Genomic DNA, 16658 nt, shown 5'->3' with positions numbered 1-16658 from the left:
AGCACTTGAGCTTCAATATTATGGGTCGCGTCGGATGACCCCCCGACGCGCTCCGAAATAAGATTTGTTGCCCTATCCTATATCTTTCAAAAAAAATTCAAATTAATGTATGCCAATAATAAAACCAAAAAAAATACAGCACAAGCCAAAGATGAATACATACAACTATATCTCTTGACTCCTCCCGGACAAAGCTGCCATCTCGGTGGGTGTGAGTCATCTTATAAAACTCCACCCTACCAGGCTCCCTCCCATTATCATCCATCTACAACAAAAGTATATTTCAAGAGTATTCATGCTATATGATAGAATAATTTAAGATAAATTTAAATTATTTCAAGAAAGCTTACGAATTCAGCTCTATGCCTCGCATAACTCATAGAGCCTGAAGTATGAGGAACAGTCTGTGATGCTCGAGCAGCTCTACCAATATTGGAATATGTCTTCCCCGAAAAACAATAAAAATGTAATGTATAAAATGTATAAATTTCTAATCTAAATAATAGTAAATACAATCTAAGGTATTGAAAAAATATACACAACCTGAGCTCTCTCGGAAAATCAGTAGTGGATAAGCTCCCTCCACTGATGAGAGATTACATCTGGAGGACAAACACGGGCCACCTCCTCTTCAGTCATGCCCTCGTGCTTCAATCCACCTTTAGCTTCACCTTATATTCTTTCCATTTGCGGTTGACGGACTTCAGCACCCAATCATGGCTATTTGCAGGAAGGACAAACTTTGTCTACATCAACGTCAAAATGTTATATCAATGTTAAATCAAAAAATAATTGAAGATAGTAAGCAAATTCAATTCTTTACCTCAACAACTCTAAGAACTCAACCTTATACGAAGGAAGCATTTCGTTCCATTTCGTATAGTTGAACGGACACAATTGTCCCTTCGGCGCAACCGATCCTAAAAAAGTTGATAAAATGCTTGCTGCATTCTTGATGGGCTGTCCCAGTTCGTTGCAATGGACAACAATCTTCATCCTCAGGTAGGGTCCATACGTCTCGTGCTCGAGTGGGCCCTCGTGTTCTCCTCACTCTTCCTAGTTCATCTATAAAATAAGAAGTCCATTAAAGGCAAATGATTTAAAATAGTTAGTTTGCTGGAAAGAACATTGGCGTATCACTGCTATTGTAGTAAAAGCATAGGTACTATTACTGACAGCATATGATATATTTGTCTGTCCTATTCTAATTTAGTTTTGAACCTTGGTACAGAAGTTCATCCTAAGTTGGCCTTTGAATAGATTTCTGGGCCACCTCCCTGTTCTCTCAGCAATGCCAGGTGGGTTCGCCATCTCTTTCCCTCACAGATACACACAAAATAGATTTCCTTACATACGGAAGAATATGTGGTCTAAAGCAAAGAATATGAGTGGCATGTGATTCCCATGCACCTACAACATGATTTACCTTTACTAGGATTCTTATTTGAAAACTGCAACTAGATGTAGTTCACTAAGTTTGTTGTGAATTCTTACAAAAAGAATTCATTGTCACACTACCTAAGTTTGCTGTGAATTCTTACAAAAAGAACTGTAGAAGACACTACATTGACTCCTGCCTTGTAAGAGGATGCAGAACAGCTTTAGGAAAACTTTCAAAAGAATCTCATGGAAGCTGCACAAGGAAGACATGATAAACAAATGACAAAAGTGAATATAGATCAAATTGAAAATTTCCAACTATTTACAACTTCATCAATGTATACGACAGGGAAAACCTGATATCATACTAGCAAAAAAAGAAGATGCAATTTTACGGGAAGTAGATAAGTAACTCATAAGAGATTGTGATTGATAAGGCAACCACTTAAGCTTATTCTATTTAAACATGAATTGAGACTCATAAAATTAAAACATAGCTACAAAATTAAACTAAATCAACAAAGTAAAGGAGTAAAATAAATTATAGAATTTTTAATTTATTCAAAACCTATTTTAGTGTGACATGATATGTTTACTGTTATGCAACAATGGTAATTACTCTTAAAAGAAACATGTTGAATACTTCAAATGAACTGATGCAACAAGAGGTTCAACCATATAATGACTAATGAATCCAAAATCGAGTATAAGCAACTAATCAAGTATTAGTGAATTTGGTTGGCTGTAGCTAAGAAAGATAGAGTACCATAATAAAGATATCTAATCCACTCAACTAACAGGCCTAATATATTGACAACTCCATGATATTATGTATACTAGTTCCCCTTGCCATCGAGGTTCTTGCAAGGTGGTCGGTCAACATATAAGATCTGCCAAAGTGTTTTGGTACTGAGTGGAAGGCCAGGTGACCACCTCTATGATTACATTGAAGCAGATGTCCATGAAGAAATATATGAAGTCCTGATCATTTTCCTCCCAGTTTGAAATCCGTGTTTTGATTTAGAAATACATAACTGATATCAAAAGTACCATCATCAATATCGACAAAACCTTTTTCCCATCAAATAAGGTCGGCACCAGAGCTAACATTGAGAAGGCTCCATTAAAGAACTAAACAAAGTTTATGACTGGTATCATATCAAAAGGATGTTTTCGATGCACATTTCCAGTACATCCAATAAAAAAAAAAGATCCTCTGTCAAATTTCATTTGTTTCACATAGTCATACTTTGTACAATGCATCAGCCATTCATAAATAAGTTCATAGAGGCCACTGAAACAAAGGATAGGCGCATGCATGAAATTCTAATCTCTCAATCATATTACTAAGCCCATGCGTGTCATTGTAAAGCAAAGCATCACGGTAATAACCAGCTGATTCTCCCTCTAGCTTGCTCTCCTTGTTTGCTTCTGGTACGTTAATCTTCAAGATTTTACAAAACCTAAGTAGTTAAAAATTTTAGCTATCTATAATGGTTTCAAAAATAAGCAGATGAGACGATAGAGCAATACAAAAGCTCAATATATAAAACACTGACATGTATCAGACTACGATCTTAGATATTTAGCAACAGAAATTCGAAATACCCAGGACGTCTACGTCATCCGTGTCTGGACGATCTGCAGGTGGGGCGTGCTCAGACTGGGACCCGGACTGAGTATGGGGCACATCGGCTGCTGGGAACGATCAGAAGTAGATCCCACGGATGTGTCACTCAATATTTCTGAAACGTTTTCCTCGCGGCATGTTGTAATCTAGTATACACAAAAAAAAATCAATATTAGTTAAAAATTAAATCCATAGAAATAATTTATGAATTGCAAAATAATTAATGCATAAAAGTAATTTTTTCTTACCATTAAGAAACTAGCCAGCTCTCATTCAATATCCATCCTAACCAAACTAGTAGAATTCAGTTCATCAATTGGCGGAACATTAAAAGGCATACACTGAGTATAAGTCTCATCATCCTTCTCTGCTAACCCTTTTCCCATATCATACAAGTCCCTAGGTTTAGTCTTAATAACAACAGACCAATCTTTATCCTTCAAGTCTTGCATGAAGAACACTTGTTGAGCTTGAGATGAAAAAATAAATGGGTCATCTTTCAATAGCACACCAGTATGTATCAACCTTAAAAAATTTACTAGTGTGAAGCCATTTATATCTTGCTTCAAACCTCTAGATGAGTTTATATCCACTCAATCACATCGAAATAATACTACCTTAAAGTTTCGTAATAATCTAACTCATAAACATCTGTTAGGGCACCATAATAAATTTTTCCGTCCGCCTCAACCCTAACTCCACTATTTTGGATTTTTCTAAATTTTTCACGTTTTTTTGTATGAAATTTAAACCATTTATAATGAACCCATCATATCTGTTGACAATATTGTTCGGACCTCGAGCAAGGACTATTAATTCATTGGAACAATGTCTCTCCATCATAATCGGTACCTAAAAAAATTTAAGTTGGATAATAATTAATTTTTCAAAGTTCCAATCGTAGAATATAATAAAAGATCTAATAGAATTCAACGTCTAACCTGTTTTAATAACCATTCAGGAAATAACTCAACCAACCATCTTTGCTCAATCCTTGGGTAGGATGAATGTTATTGTTGGCGCTTCGCTGAGCACTAAAAAATCTCTGCACGAGAAATAATTTATTTGTTTTGAATATTATATCTGATATGACAGTAAATTGTGATTTCTTATAACCATACTGACCTGCGATACTCGGATATTAAGTCACTGTGAAGTAAGACATAACGATGTGCCTGTGCCAATAATTTGTGATGAACTACAGTACTTTCAGCTTTCCCCACAAATCTTCCACCAGATGAGAACTTGTACTCTCTGCATTATGTATAATATCGTAATTTCTTTGTGGTCGATTAAAAGCAGTTTCAACTCCTTCAAGGTATCTCGAGCAAAATATCAAACACTTATCAGCAATATATCCCTCCGCAATCGATCCTTCGGGATAGGCTAAATTGCGTACATATTCCTTTAAGCGCACAAGATACCTTCAACAAAAAATTTTAGTGCTCAACATCAACATCGACGAAGATAATAGAATATATATTCATATTAATAATAAATATGGACATTCGAGTTTAAGAATATCACCTCTCAATAGGATACATCCAACGATAGTGAACCGGTCCACCAAGTTTAGCTTCCCCAACCAAGTGAATGACTAGATGAACCATAATAGTAAAAAAACCAGGAGAAAGATCTTCTCCATATGGCACAGTGTTAGTGCAACATTAGACTCCAATTGATCAAGCTCCTTGGGATCAAGAACTTTGGAACATAATGCCTTAAAGAAGGATGATAACTGAGACACAATTGCAAGAACTTGTTTATGTGTTGATGATCTTAAAGCCAATGAAAGATATCTTGCATCAAAATATGGCCATCGTGACTTTTAAGATTCGTAAGTTTTCGCTCTTTAAGATTAACGCATCTTGAAATATTCGATGCATACCCATCTGGAACCTTCAGCTTTTTCAAAACCATTAGAAAAAGATCTTTCTCTGGAGTAGACATTGTGTAACATGCAGGAGGTATAAAATATTTATCATTGGGTTGTTCTTTCGGATGAAGCTCTTGTCTTATGCCCATGTCTTTCAAATCAAGACGCGCTTTCAAGTTGTCTTTAGTCTTTCTTTAATATTTAACATTGTTCCAATCAAGTTATCACACACATTCTTTTCTATATGCATGACATCAAGATTATGTCGAAGAAGATTATACTCCCAATAAGGTAATTCAAAAAAAATGTTCCTTTTTTTCCATAACTGCTTCTGTGTAGATACCAAGTTTGTGCCATTGTCATTTTCCTGTCCATAAATGCTGTCATCATTCTCGAAGTTGTCAGCGTCCTCAAAAACCTGTGTTATTGAGCTGCCAACATCCCCCCTTCCCCGCTTCTTTGAACTGTTGAATGACTTACCAGGTATATAGTTAGTGCCATGAGTTTGTTTAAGAACTTCAGTTCCAGTTGGTGGAATAGGTGCAGATCGCAACTCTATGTACCATCAAACTGATTATTCTGATGTCGAAATGGATGATTTGCTTCTAACCATCTTCGATGACCCATATAACAGAATTTTCCTCCATATTTTAACCAATATGAATGAGTTGAATCTCCACAAGAAGGGCATGCAATACGCCCCTTAGTGCTCCAACCGGATACATTAGCATATGCAGGAAAATCATTGATTGTCCAGATAAGAGCTGCATGCAATTTGAATGTTCGGCCAGTGAAAGCATCAAATGCATCAACACCCTGCCATAACTTTTTCAATTCATCTATTAAAGGCTGCAGAAAAATATCTATATCATTACCTGGGCTCTTATCACCGGGAATAACCATTGATAGAATGAGTGAAGACTGTTTCATATACATCCATGGTGGCAAATTATATGGAACCAAAATAACTGGCCAAGTGCTGTATGTAGAACTCATCGTTCGAAATGGATTAAATCCATCAGTTGCCAAACCTAGCCTTACACTGCGAACATCAGAAGCAAATTCATGATGCCTATCATCAAATGCTTTCCATGCTAAAACTATCCGCTGGATGTCTTAACATTTCATCCCTTGTACGTCCTTCATCATGCCATCTCATTAAGGAAGCCGTTTTTGATGATGCATACATCCTTTTCAATCTAGGTATGAGAGGAAAATACCTCAAAACTTTAGCCGAAATTTTTTTAGACTGTGCAGCATCCACTTCATTTGACAAATCATGCTCGTCTTCATTTTTTTTCATCATGAAGACCCACATGTTCGGCACGAATCTTCATTAATATTATCACCACAATATAAAATATAGTCATTTGGACAACTATGTATCTTCTCATATCCAAGATTCAAGTTTTTACTAGTTTTTTGGCTTCATAAGAAGTTGACGGCAAAATAACACCTTCTGGAAATGCATCTTTTAATAATTGAAGAAGCATAGTAAAAGACTTTTCTGACCATCATTCAAATATTTCAAATGGAATAAATGCACCATAAAAGAAATCTTCGTAAAATTCTTACAACCCGGATATAGTTCTTTATCACAATCTTTCAGCAAGTTATGATACGTTGTGTTATCTTCAGAGTCTATAGTTCCTCAACATATATAGATTCAGTAATGGTATGCTCATCACCTATTGAGCTCCTTCTTGCTCTCCACTAAAATATGTTAAATTTCTAATATTATGTTCGAGAGCATCTCTGAGTAAGCCCCTCATATCATCTTCTACAACAGGATTTCTGTCTGTGTTACTAGATCCAACACTAGCAATGTGTTCTATAATTAAGGGTTGGTTAGATGAAGACGACAATTTAGACTCTCCATGAAATATCCATTCTGTATAACCCTTCAGAAACCATTCCATACCAAATGTTCTTCAACAATTTGTGGAGCGATAGCGTAACAATTTACACATTTTTGACATGGATAAAAAATATTCCATTCATTTCAGATTTTCAAAAGCAAATTTAATGAAATTCTGAACTCCATTCAAATATTCGGCACTGGATCTCGACTTATTTATCCAACTTTTGTCCATTCTATTAAAATACTGATTGAACTGCAAGTAATATAAAAAATAATAAACGAAATTAGGGCATGAATCACCAATACGAAATTAGGGTATGAATCACCATTTAAACAAGGTGTTTGCACAAAACCTAGTCTATTTGAATATTGCCAAAACAGGTCACTTTTTTTTATTTTTGCAGAATTTGTCCATCTAAAACTTTACTAGACCATAATGGCCACATACACAAAGGAACGCACACATTTAGCTCAATGATGCCAAGATACTGCTAATGGTGCACAGATTAATACAAGCTAATGCACATGTAAAATTGTTATTAGCATAGTCATAACAGTAGGCAGATAATGGTCCGGCAAAGCCAAAAATGAACTTTTCTAGTTTAAGAATACTTGAATAGGATTTTCTGCCAAATTTATGTAAAAATAAGAATGTAAAAACATACATTTGTGGTACCCCATTTATGAATTTAACATGTGTACAAATACATAGATCTAAACATAATAGATTATTGGCAGCTGAATTTGAGGATCCACAATGTTGATCATGAACTACAACATTGAAAATATCCAAAACCCAAAAAGTATGTCTTTAAGAACAATTACGCATCATTGGTCAGAAAACATATGATATCAATAATTCTATCATGTTAAAATGGATAACAGTGCATACAGATTTGGTTACACAAAAGATTATGAGCATATTAAGACATGCCTGAGCCAAAATTCAATAAAAATGATTATTATTCTGGGTATTTTTTCCTTAATGTTGCATATCAACAAAGATACTCTGTTCAAAATATTCATCATTGATTTTGCACTGGAAGAGCTAGTGTTCCTCGTTCTCTACACAGGCACATGCATTGGATTCTGTATGCAAGCGCATGCATATTTCCAAGTTCTTGCCACATATCTCTAAGCAAGGTTGTATTAATATCTGAAGCATCCATATCCAAAACTATCCTAATGCATCCAATACACACATCTCAATTCTCTTAAAGAGAACAAGACATGAATTGTTATGTTTGTTCTATGCTAGATGTAACTAGATTGTTCAATCATCCCATCTTACAGCAAGTATCCTGCGTAAAAAAGTGCAGAAGACTGGAAGTATTAGTCTTATTGTTCATGGACATGACATCTTCAATCTAAAGTAACTATCAAGTTGCACACTTCATAGAAGGGCATTCACCCATTTAAACATTCTTTCACGATAATCTTTCCCAAACCAATGGTCTCACCTCTTAATGATCCTCAATTCAAAGTTTTATTTCACTTCTAGTTTTGCCAATTTACTCCTCATCTGTTGACAGTGTTTTTAGAAGAATATAAAAGAAAAGCAAGCTATGTCAATCTACACAAAGAAATACTCCATGGGGTAGATTCAATTACATCAAGAGTTAGCGTAAACAAAATTAGTCAATGGAAATCATATGTATTGTATATTGTATTACAAGCAAATACCCATAACCCCATATATAACATACCAATTTCTCAACTTGAAAATACCATACAGACTGACATCTTTAACATTAGTAGTAAAAAGAAATAATTAGGACAAGAAAAATGATGGTCAACAGGGTAGCACTTCTAATTCCAAAATGTGCAAATTAGGAGATATTTCTTTATAAATTATTATAAAGTTACTTTCATTTCTGAATTTAGCAAAATGTTTAAAAAAACAGAATGGAAAATGCCTTTGTTGTATAATTTTCCAACATTAAATGCTACAATATAATTATACCAAGTGACTCCATCTAATCAGTATGAAGTACATACTTTGTTGTTTATTATAGGCATTTGAGATTAATATATTTTAGAAATGTATTGGCTAGATGTCAATTAGTTAGATTATCGCAATGTAACTTTCACCATATAAAATTCAAACGTTAGATTTAGATGGTCATAAAGATCATTTATTTTTATCAAAGTTCTTCTCGCAAGTTCATTAGGAGATACAATCTGAATTATTCTCATGATAATAGTCCTAAATGCTCTCCTTGAGATGATCGAGAAGAAACTACTACAAAATCTAACATTAGTTGCTTAAACTGTTGAACCATGACTTAGAACAAGAGGTAAATGGTTGCAGGTTACTTTAAGTCTCCCTCTCAAATACACTCTCATTTCTCATCTCTCTCTCATCTTTAACTTTTTTTTACTCCACTGCCTACTTTTTTACCTTGTAAAAGTGCTACTTCATTTCAGTTCTCACTATCCCTTTAACTTGGGTTTCAGCATGGTATTGCGAACAACCTAAAACTAAAAAACATGAAAGAACAGGAGAAGCATTTCGGTACCAGGCTTGGACTAAACAATCAATATGCAATTATAAATGTTAAAGAGAGTAGAGATCACTTACTCAGACGATGGCGAGCGAGGTCGACGGCGCCGAGTAGCTAGGGCTCGCGATGGAGGTTTGATGTCGGCGCGCAGCTAGGGCATCGACCGAGAAGGATGAGGAGAGGGTCGGGCGAGCGTTAAAAGAAGAAAAACAAAGGAGGAGGAGGAGGGAGAGGCTTACCTCAGACAACGGTGAGGTCGACGGCGGAGAAGCAAAATCTTGATCGCCGATCAGGGATACGATGGAGTGAATCAGTTTGATGTCGGCGCGTAGCTAGGGCATCGACGAGAGAGTATGAGGAGAGGGGTCGGCGAGCGTTAAAAAAGAAAAACAAAGAAGAGGAGGAGGACGAGGAGGAGGAGGAGGAGGTAGAAGGAGAAGGAGGTTACCTCAGAGGAGGAGGAGGAAGACGACAGCGGGAAGCTACGCTTGCGATGGAGGTGAGAAGTCGGCGCGCACAGGTAGGTGCATCGTCGATAGAAATGGGGGAGGGGGCCGGCGAAGGTTGAAGGGTTTATGTTTTCTAAGACGCTTTTAAGCGTCGTCATTTTCAATCTTTCCGACGCTTTAACGCCGTCGTGGTTCTTTGATTTACCGACGCTTACTAAAGAGGTCGCAAGGTTGGCGGGCTGAGCCAAACTTTCCCGACGCTTTCCCCTAGCTGGAAAAACGAGTCGGCAAACTCACATTGTTGTAGTGAACTTTTATGGAGATAAGAATATTGCAACACCTTAAATGGTATAAGGTTTCTATATGATAACTTTTTAGTCTAATTTTTTACTTTTCCACATGAATATAATCTCTTTAAAGTCTTTTAATTTACACAATAAGGAATGGTGGTTAATGGAATTGCCGACCAAAATGTGAAGAGGAGAAGAGATAAAGGACATTAGAGAATTGAATCTTGTTTACATTAGAAGGGCAGGAAGTAGCCAAAAGATGTACGTAAATGAAGGAAAAAAAGGCATTTGCAGTGGTTCAAACATAGATAGAATAGAGTTATTGTTTCTTTTGTAAAAGAATAGATACTTGAAAAAGAACTGCAAAAAAGTGGAAGCAAAAGAAAAGTCCCCTTTACTCCTTATATAGTCTGAATAAAAATTAATAATATTTGAAATTCTGCCTTGTAATTGATCTAGTACATCTATTGAATTGCTAATAATTTATAGGCTTGCTTCTAGATGACCTTAAACAGGAAATCAAGCATGTTCAAATTAAGTTATCAGATGATATTATACGGATTTACTAGTCAAGAGGCATATTATAGGGATTATTCTTCCTTTTGCAACACTTTCTATATTTATAAATAATAATCCCTAGCATTAAAGAATATTTTTCCATATTTTAAAATTATATAACCTCCAGCAGAAAATGAATGTATAATATTAAGGATTCTCAGAACATATGAAGAGAAGAGTGAGGGAAAGAGATTGCTGTATTAGGCTTTCTCACTAAAAATTACATTCCTCCACTAGACGGCACGAGCTACAGTGCTCGGCTACAGTGCCTTACTTCAGTAAAAATTAAACAATGCTTACAGAGATCAAGATTTATAGACTTGTGAAGAGCTGCCTGTGAATCTTGCTTCTGGAAGAAACCTGGTAGCTTGCAGGGGAAGAAGATACTTGGTATCCTTGCTGGGTGATAGTCAATTTAAAGACCAGCAATAGCACGTATCTGGTAGGAAGTGATTACGGGTATCGATCCACAGGGATTGGGGTATTTTGTTTTTTTTAAAAAAATATTTAAAAAGAGAATTTGAAGACTATTAAACTAAGCAATTTAATAAAGAAAATGCAATTAAAAGGATATCAGTTTGGGGGAACCTAGGACAAGGAATTCACCGCTAACATCGAAACAAGGGTTATTTATATTTTAATTTATTTGGCTAAACATGCTGTGGAGTGATTGATTAAAACCCTATTTGATTTTGATGAGATCAGCAATTGAATATTTTTGTTTACTAATGAATTCATTAAGTGTTTCAGTGAAATCTTGTCTAAGTGTCTCAAGACTTGATTCATAATTTTTGATAAAGTTAAGAAGTCAGCTTGAACAAGTCTGAGACTCGAGTCGACTCCAGAGTATCACGAGTCGACTCCAGACAAGTTCATGGCCGGGCTCAAGTCGACTCCAGATCTGTACGGTCGACTCCGCTGAGAAGACGAAGAAAGAAAGCTTCAACTCAGAACCTGTCAACGAGTCGACTCCCAAAGTGCGCGAGTCGACTCCGATGTTCACGAGTCGACTCCAGGATATAAGAGTCGACTCCAAAGGAACAAAGAAAAAGTCAGAGAGCAGTTTCGGGTCTGAGATTCGGTCGACTCCAGTGAAACGCGAAGTGACTCCGATGGATGGCAAGTCGACTCCAAAGAAGGTGAGAGTCGACTCTCAGAGGAACACAAAAAAGTCAGAGAGCAATTTTCGGACTCTGAGATTCGAGTCGAGTCCCGCAATATGCGAGTCGACTCCAGACTCCCGAATCAACAGACAGAAGACAAGTTACTGCCTCTGAGATTCGAGTCGACTCCAAGACAGCTTTAATCAAAAAGGCAGAAGACAAGTTTCGGAACTGAGAGCCGAGTCGACTCCGAGGAAGTTCGAGTCGACTCCAAGACTGGACGAGCCAAAGACAGAGAATCGGGAGTTCGGGCTCTGAGATTCGAGTCGACTCCCAGGACAGTCGAGTCGACTCGAGTGGATCAATTCAAAATTGGATCCACGGACTTCAGTGATGAGCCGACTCCGAAATTGCCAAGTCCCGAAGTTGGCGAGTCGACTCCAGGTCAGACGAGTCGATCCCAGTCGTGAAGGCAACTTTAATTCAAATTTGGAACAGTTGCCGAGTGACTCCGGAAAGCTTGAGTCGACTCCCGCTACAGCCGAGTCGACTCCTGATCGCGCGAGTCGACTCTAACCACCAACGGACACATTGTCAGGCTGCGCAGAGTGTGCAAACGGCAGCTCTCCTAATGGCTAGTTTCCGTGGGGTTGGTTTAATAGCCACAGAAGACTGTAGCAAGGCAGAGAAGAACCATTTCCACTCCAACTAATCAACATTCAAGCTCTGCAACGGTTTCAACGAAAAGAGGAAGATCTGCATTTACTGCATCCACCTACATCTTTCCAGAATTAAGCCTTCTCCCCTGCATTCAAGTCGACTACTCACTCAAGAGGAGACCAGAAGTTTAAGAAGCCATTCTCTTCTCCAACCTAAAAGCGTTTGAGGCTTCTTAACTTCATTTATTGTTCATATTGTTTTATCTGCTTTTGAGAAGCTGTATTTTTCTGTTTCTTTTTATTTCACATTGTATTTGCTTGGTTCAATCGGGGGATTGAATCAAGGGATTGAGGTGGTTGGTGAGCCGATGTAAAACAACGTGTGTAAGGGTTCGATTGTGATCCCGAGAAAACAATCGGGTGGTTCTAGTCGGTGAGCTGGAAAACGACCGAGTTCGTTGTGAGCTCGTAAAACAACAAGTTGGTTGTGAGCTTGAAACAACCGGCTGTAATCCAAGGGGTTATAGTGATTTCCCAAGTGAGACTTGGGAGTGAAGTAGAGCAAGGGTTAGTCCGAACCTATAAACTTGGTGTTGTGATTGCGTGTCTCTATTCTTCTTCCTTTCATATCAACACAGAACATAGTAATAATTAAATACTTACACTAGTTTTAATTACTTATCCACATCGTTTTAAATACCAATTATTTAAAACCCAATTCACCCCCCCTCTTGGGTTGTCTATCTGGGGCAACAGTGTATCAAGCCTAAACTCTTCCACCAAGAGTTAAAGGATCAAAATGACAATTCCCATTTGGATCTTCCCACATTGAGGGTCAGCCAAGACCCCTTTCTTTAATGGTCCGACTACTCATACTGGAAGGCTAGGATGAGAATATTCATCCCCAAGAAGACTATAGATGTGGACCATTGTAGTAAATGGCCCATACATCCCATCCACATATGTAGAGGTATCACGGTAACCCAAGAGAAAGGATTGGGATGAACATGAATGAGAAGGCACAACTAATTCTAAAGCTATGAATGTGTTTTACTGTGCCTTAGACAGAAATGAATTCAATAGGGTCTCTACTTGCACTTGCAAAAGAGATCTGGGATGACTTGAAGTGACCATGAGGGCACAAATCAAGTTAAAGAATCCAAATTAATATATTGGTTCATAAGTATGAACTATTTAAATGAATTCTAATGAGACAATCACTAGCATGTTCACTAGGTTTACTGACATTGTCAATGGCTAAAAGCTTGGCAAGAACTATACTAAAGTGAGCTTGTAGGAAAATCCTTCGGTGTCTACAAGGTCGTGGAAAGCTAAAGTGATGGCAATCCAAGAAGCCAAGGACTTGAACAAATTACACTCGAGGAGCTTCTTGGATCTTAATGACGCACGAGCTACCATGAAGCAAACAACGGGAAGAGTCCTCCCAAGAAAAGGTAATAGCTCTGAAATCTACTTCATCTAACAGGAATTATCTTGCCAGTAGCAGCAGTGAAGGAGAGAACATGAGGAAGATGATGGTGAGGCACTTTTGTGCGCAAGTTCAAAATTCATCAACCACAGAAGGCTTTATCAAAGGAGAGGCCCTCAAATTCCTACCGCAGGACAAGGTAAGGAAGAGAAAATGAGGGGATTGGGTGCTATGAGTGCAAAAAGCGGGAACATCAGAGCTGAGTGTCCCTTGCTAAAGAAGGGCAGCAAGTACAAGAAGAAGAAAGCCTTGTCACCACCTATCGGATCCGACAATCATCTTCATCATCGGATGAAGACAAGAAGAGAAGGCCAATTTCTGCTTCATGGCAATGAAAATGAGGTAACTTCCGAACCAGCTTGATTTTACATTTGATGAACTTTATGATGCTTCTAATGATTATGATAGAATATAAGGCATAATTTAAGAATAAAGAACTAAAAATAACTAATCAATCATACTGCATAAATACGATAAATTAGTTAAGGATAAGGATTTAATCCAAAGAAAATATAGAACTTAAGACAGCAACCAACTTTTACTCAAAGACTAATACTTAACTAAAGATAATGAAAACTAACTAAGGAATTTTCAGAATTTAAAACCATAAACAATCTTAAACAAGGATCTAAAAACAACTAAATGATCTAAAACAGAAAATCAAACACTAACTAAAGAACTTAACAATACAAACCCTTAGTTGAAAATTTACATATAGTTCTGAAAGTTAAATATGATACTCAATAGTCAACGAGCAGTATTTAATAAAGCGGGTTTAGGATATAACAGAATAAACAAAACTTCTTAGTAACTTCTTTGTTAAGCTGGAGAAACTAAACTAAGAAAATAACTTGCTTTTGTTGTGGAACTATAGGTCATAAAGCAAATGTGTGTAATTTTAGGAAAGGTAAATCAAGAAGAAAAATTAAAGGGTATGGGTTCCAAAAGGAACCAACTTGACTAACCATGAAGGACCCAAGAAACTGGGTACTAAGTTGACATGATTTGCTTGTGTAGGAGTGTCTTGCAGCCAAGGTCAACAAAACTGCTGGTTTTGGATAGTGGCTGCTCAAGGCACATGACGGGTGATAAGGATCAATTTTTCATCCTTGAAGCTAAGAAGGGAGGTGCTGTGACTTTTGGAGACAACAACCAAGGTCACATCATTGGTATTGGTAAAGTTCAAATCACCTTTCATTTTATAGATAATGTTAGATATGTTGATGGTCTTAAGCATAACTTGTTAAGCATTAGTCATTAGTGATAAAGGATATGATGTTATGTTTAAACATCACTATGCATTATAAAACCCTAATGACAGTAGTTTAGTTTTTAAAGGGATTAGACGTGGAATGTATATGTTGTTGACCTAGAAGATCTTGCAAAACATAACCAATGTTTAGTTGTTAATGAAACTAAAGATAATGATGCTAGTTGGTTATGGCACGTAGTTAGGTATGCAAGCATGGACACATAACTAAACTAGTTAAAAGAGATTCCGTGATAGGTTTGCCAAAATTAAAATTTGAAAAGAACAAATATGTGAAGCATGTCAATTTGGCAAACAATCTAGGAACTCATTTAAATCCATAAAATGTGTCTCTACCTCTAGGCCTCTAGAATTATTACACATGGACCTATTCGGACCAACTAGAACAACAAGCCTAGGTGGAAATAAATATGGTCTAGTTATTGTAGATGATTACTCTAGGTACACATGGGTCATGTTCTAGCACATAAGGATCAAGCATTTTCTGTTTTAAGAAGTTCCATAAGGAAGTAACAAATGGCTAGAACTATGTTATGTGAAAGTAACCTCCCTAAGTACTTTTGGGGAGAAGCCATTAATACTTCTTGCCATATATTAAATAGAGTTTTATAAGACCCATCATAAAGAAAACACCTTATAACTTTGGAAAAACAGAAAACCAAAGTTAATTACTTTCATGTTTTTGGATGTAGGTGTTTTGTTCATAATAATGGGAAAGATAATCTAGGTAAATTTGACTTTAAATCGGATGAAGGAATATTCTTAGGTTACTCTACAACTAGTAAAGCCTATAGAGTCTTTAATAAAAGAACCTTAGTTATAGAAGAATCTATACATGTTGTATTTGATGACTCTAGTGACATCTCCTCTAGTAAGAAAGTTAATTTTGATGATGATGTTGAATTCTTGAAGAAAAGATAGATGAGATGGCATTACAAGATGATAATCAAAAGTTGAGTGAAGGAGCATCATCAAGCCAAGAGGCTATTGTGGATCATGGGCTAACTAAAGCTTGGAGGTATGCTCACGGGCATCCTAAGGAACTAATTCTAGATGATCCATCTCAACCGGTTAGGACTAGAGCATTCCTTAGAAATTTAAATAACCATCTAGCTTTTGTCTCACACTTTGAGCCCAAACACATAGAAGAGGCCTAAAATGATGTAAATTGGATAAATGCAATGCAAGAAGAATTAAACCAATTTACTAGAAACAAGGTATGGAATCTAATAGAGAGACTTCTGAATATCCTATTATAGGCACGAAATGGATTTATAAAAATAAACTTGATGAAAATGGAATTGTTATAAGGAATAAGGCTAGACTAGTAGCAAAGGGTTATAATCAAGAAGAAGGTATAGATTTTGATGAAACCTTTGCTCCTGTAGCTAGACTTGAGGCTATTAGACTATTATTAGCATATGCATGCTCTAAGGACTTCAAACTTTTTCAAATGGATGTAAAAAGTGCATTTTTAAATGGGTATATTAATGAGGAGGTATATGTAGAACAACCTCCTGGTTTTGAAAATCATCAATACCCTAATCATGTATATAAACTGAACAAAGCACTTTATGGTTTAAAACAAG

The sequence above is a fragment of the Phoenix dactylifera genome, unplaced genomic scaffold (genome assembly GCF_009389715.1).
Source record: "Phoenix dactylifera cultivar Barhee BC4 unplaced genomic scaffold, palm_55x_up_171113_PBpolish2nd_filt_p 000357F, whole genome shotgun sequence".
Lineage (NCBI taxonomy): Eukaryota > Viridiplantae > Streptophyta > Magnoliopsida > Arecales > Arecaceae > Phoenix > Phoenix dactylifera.
Note: the sequence above shows the minus strand (reverse complement) of the source record.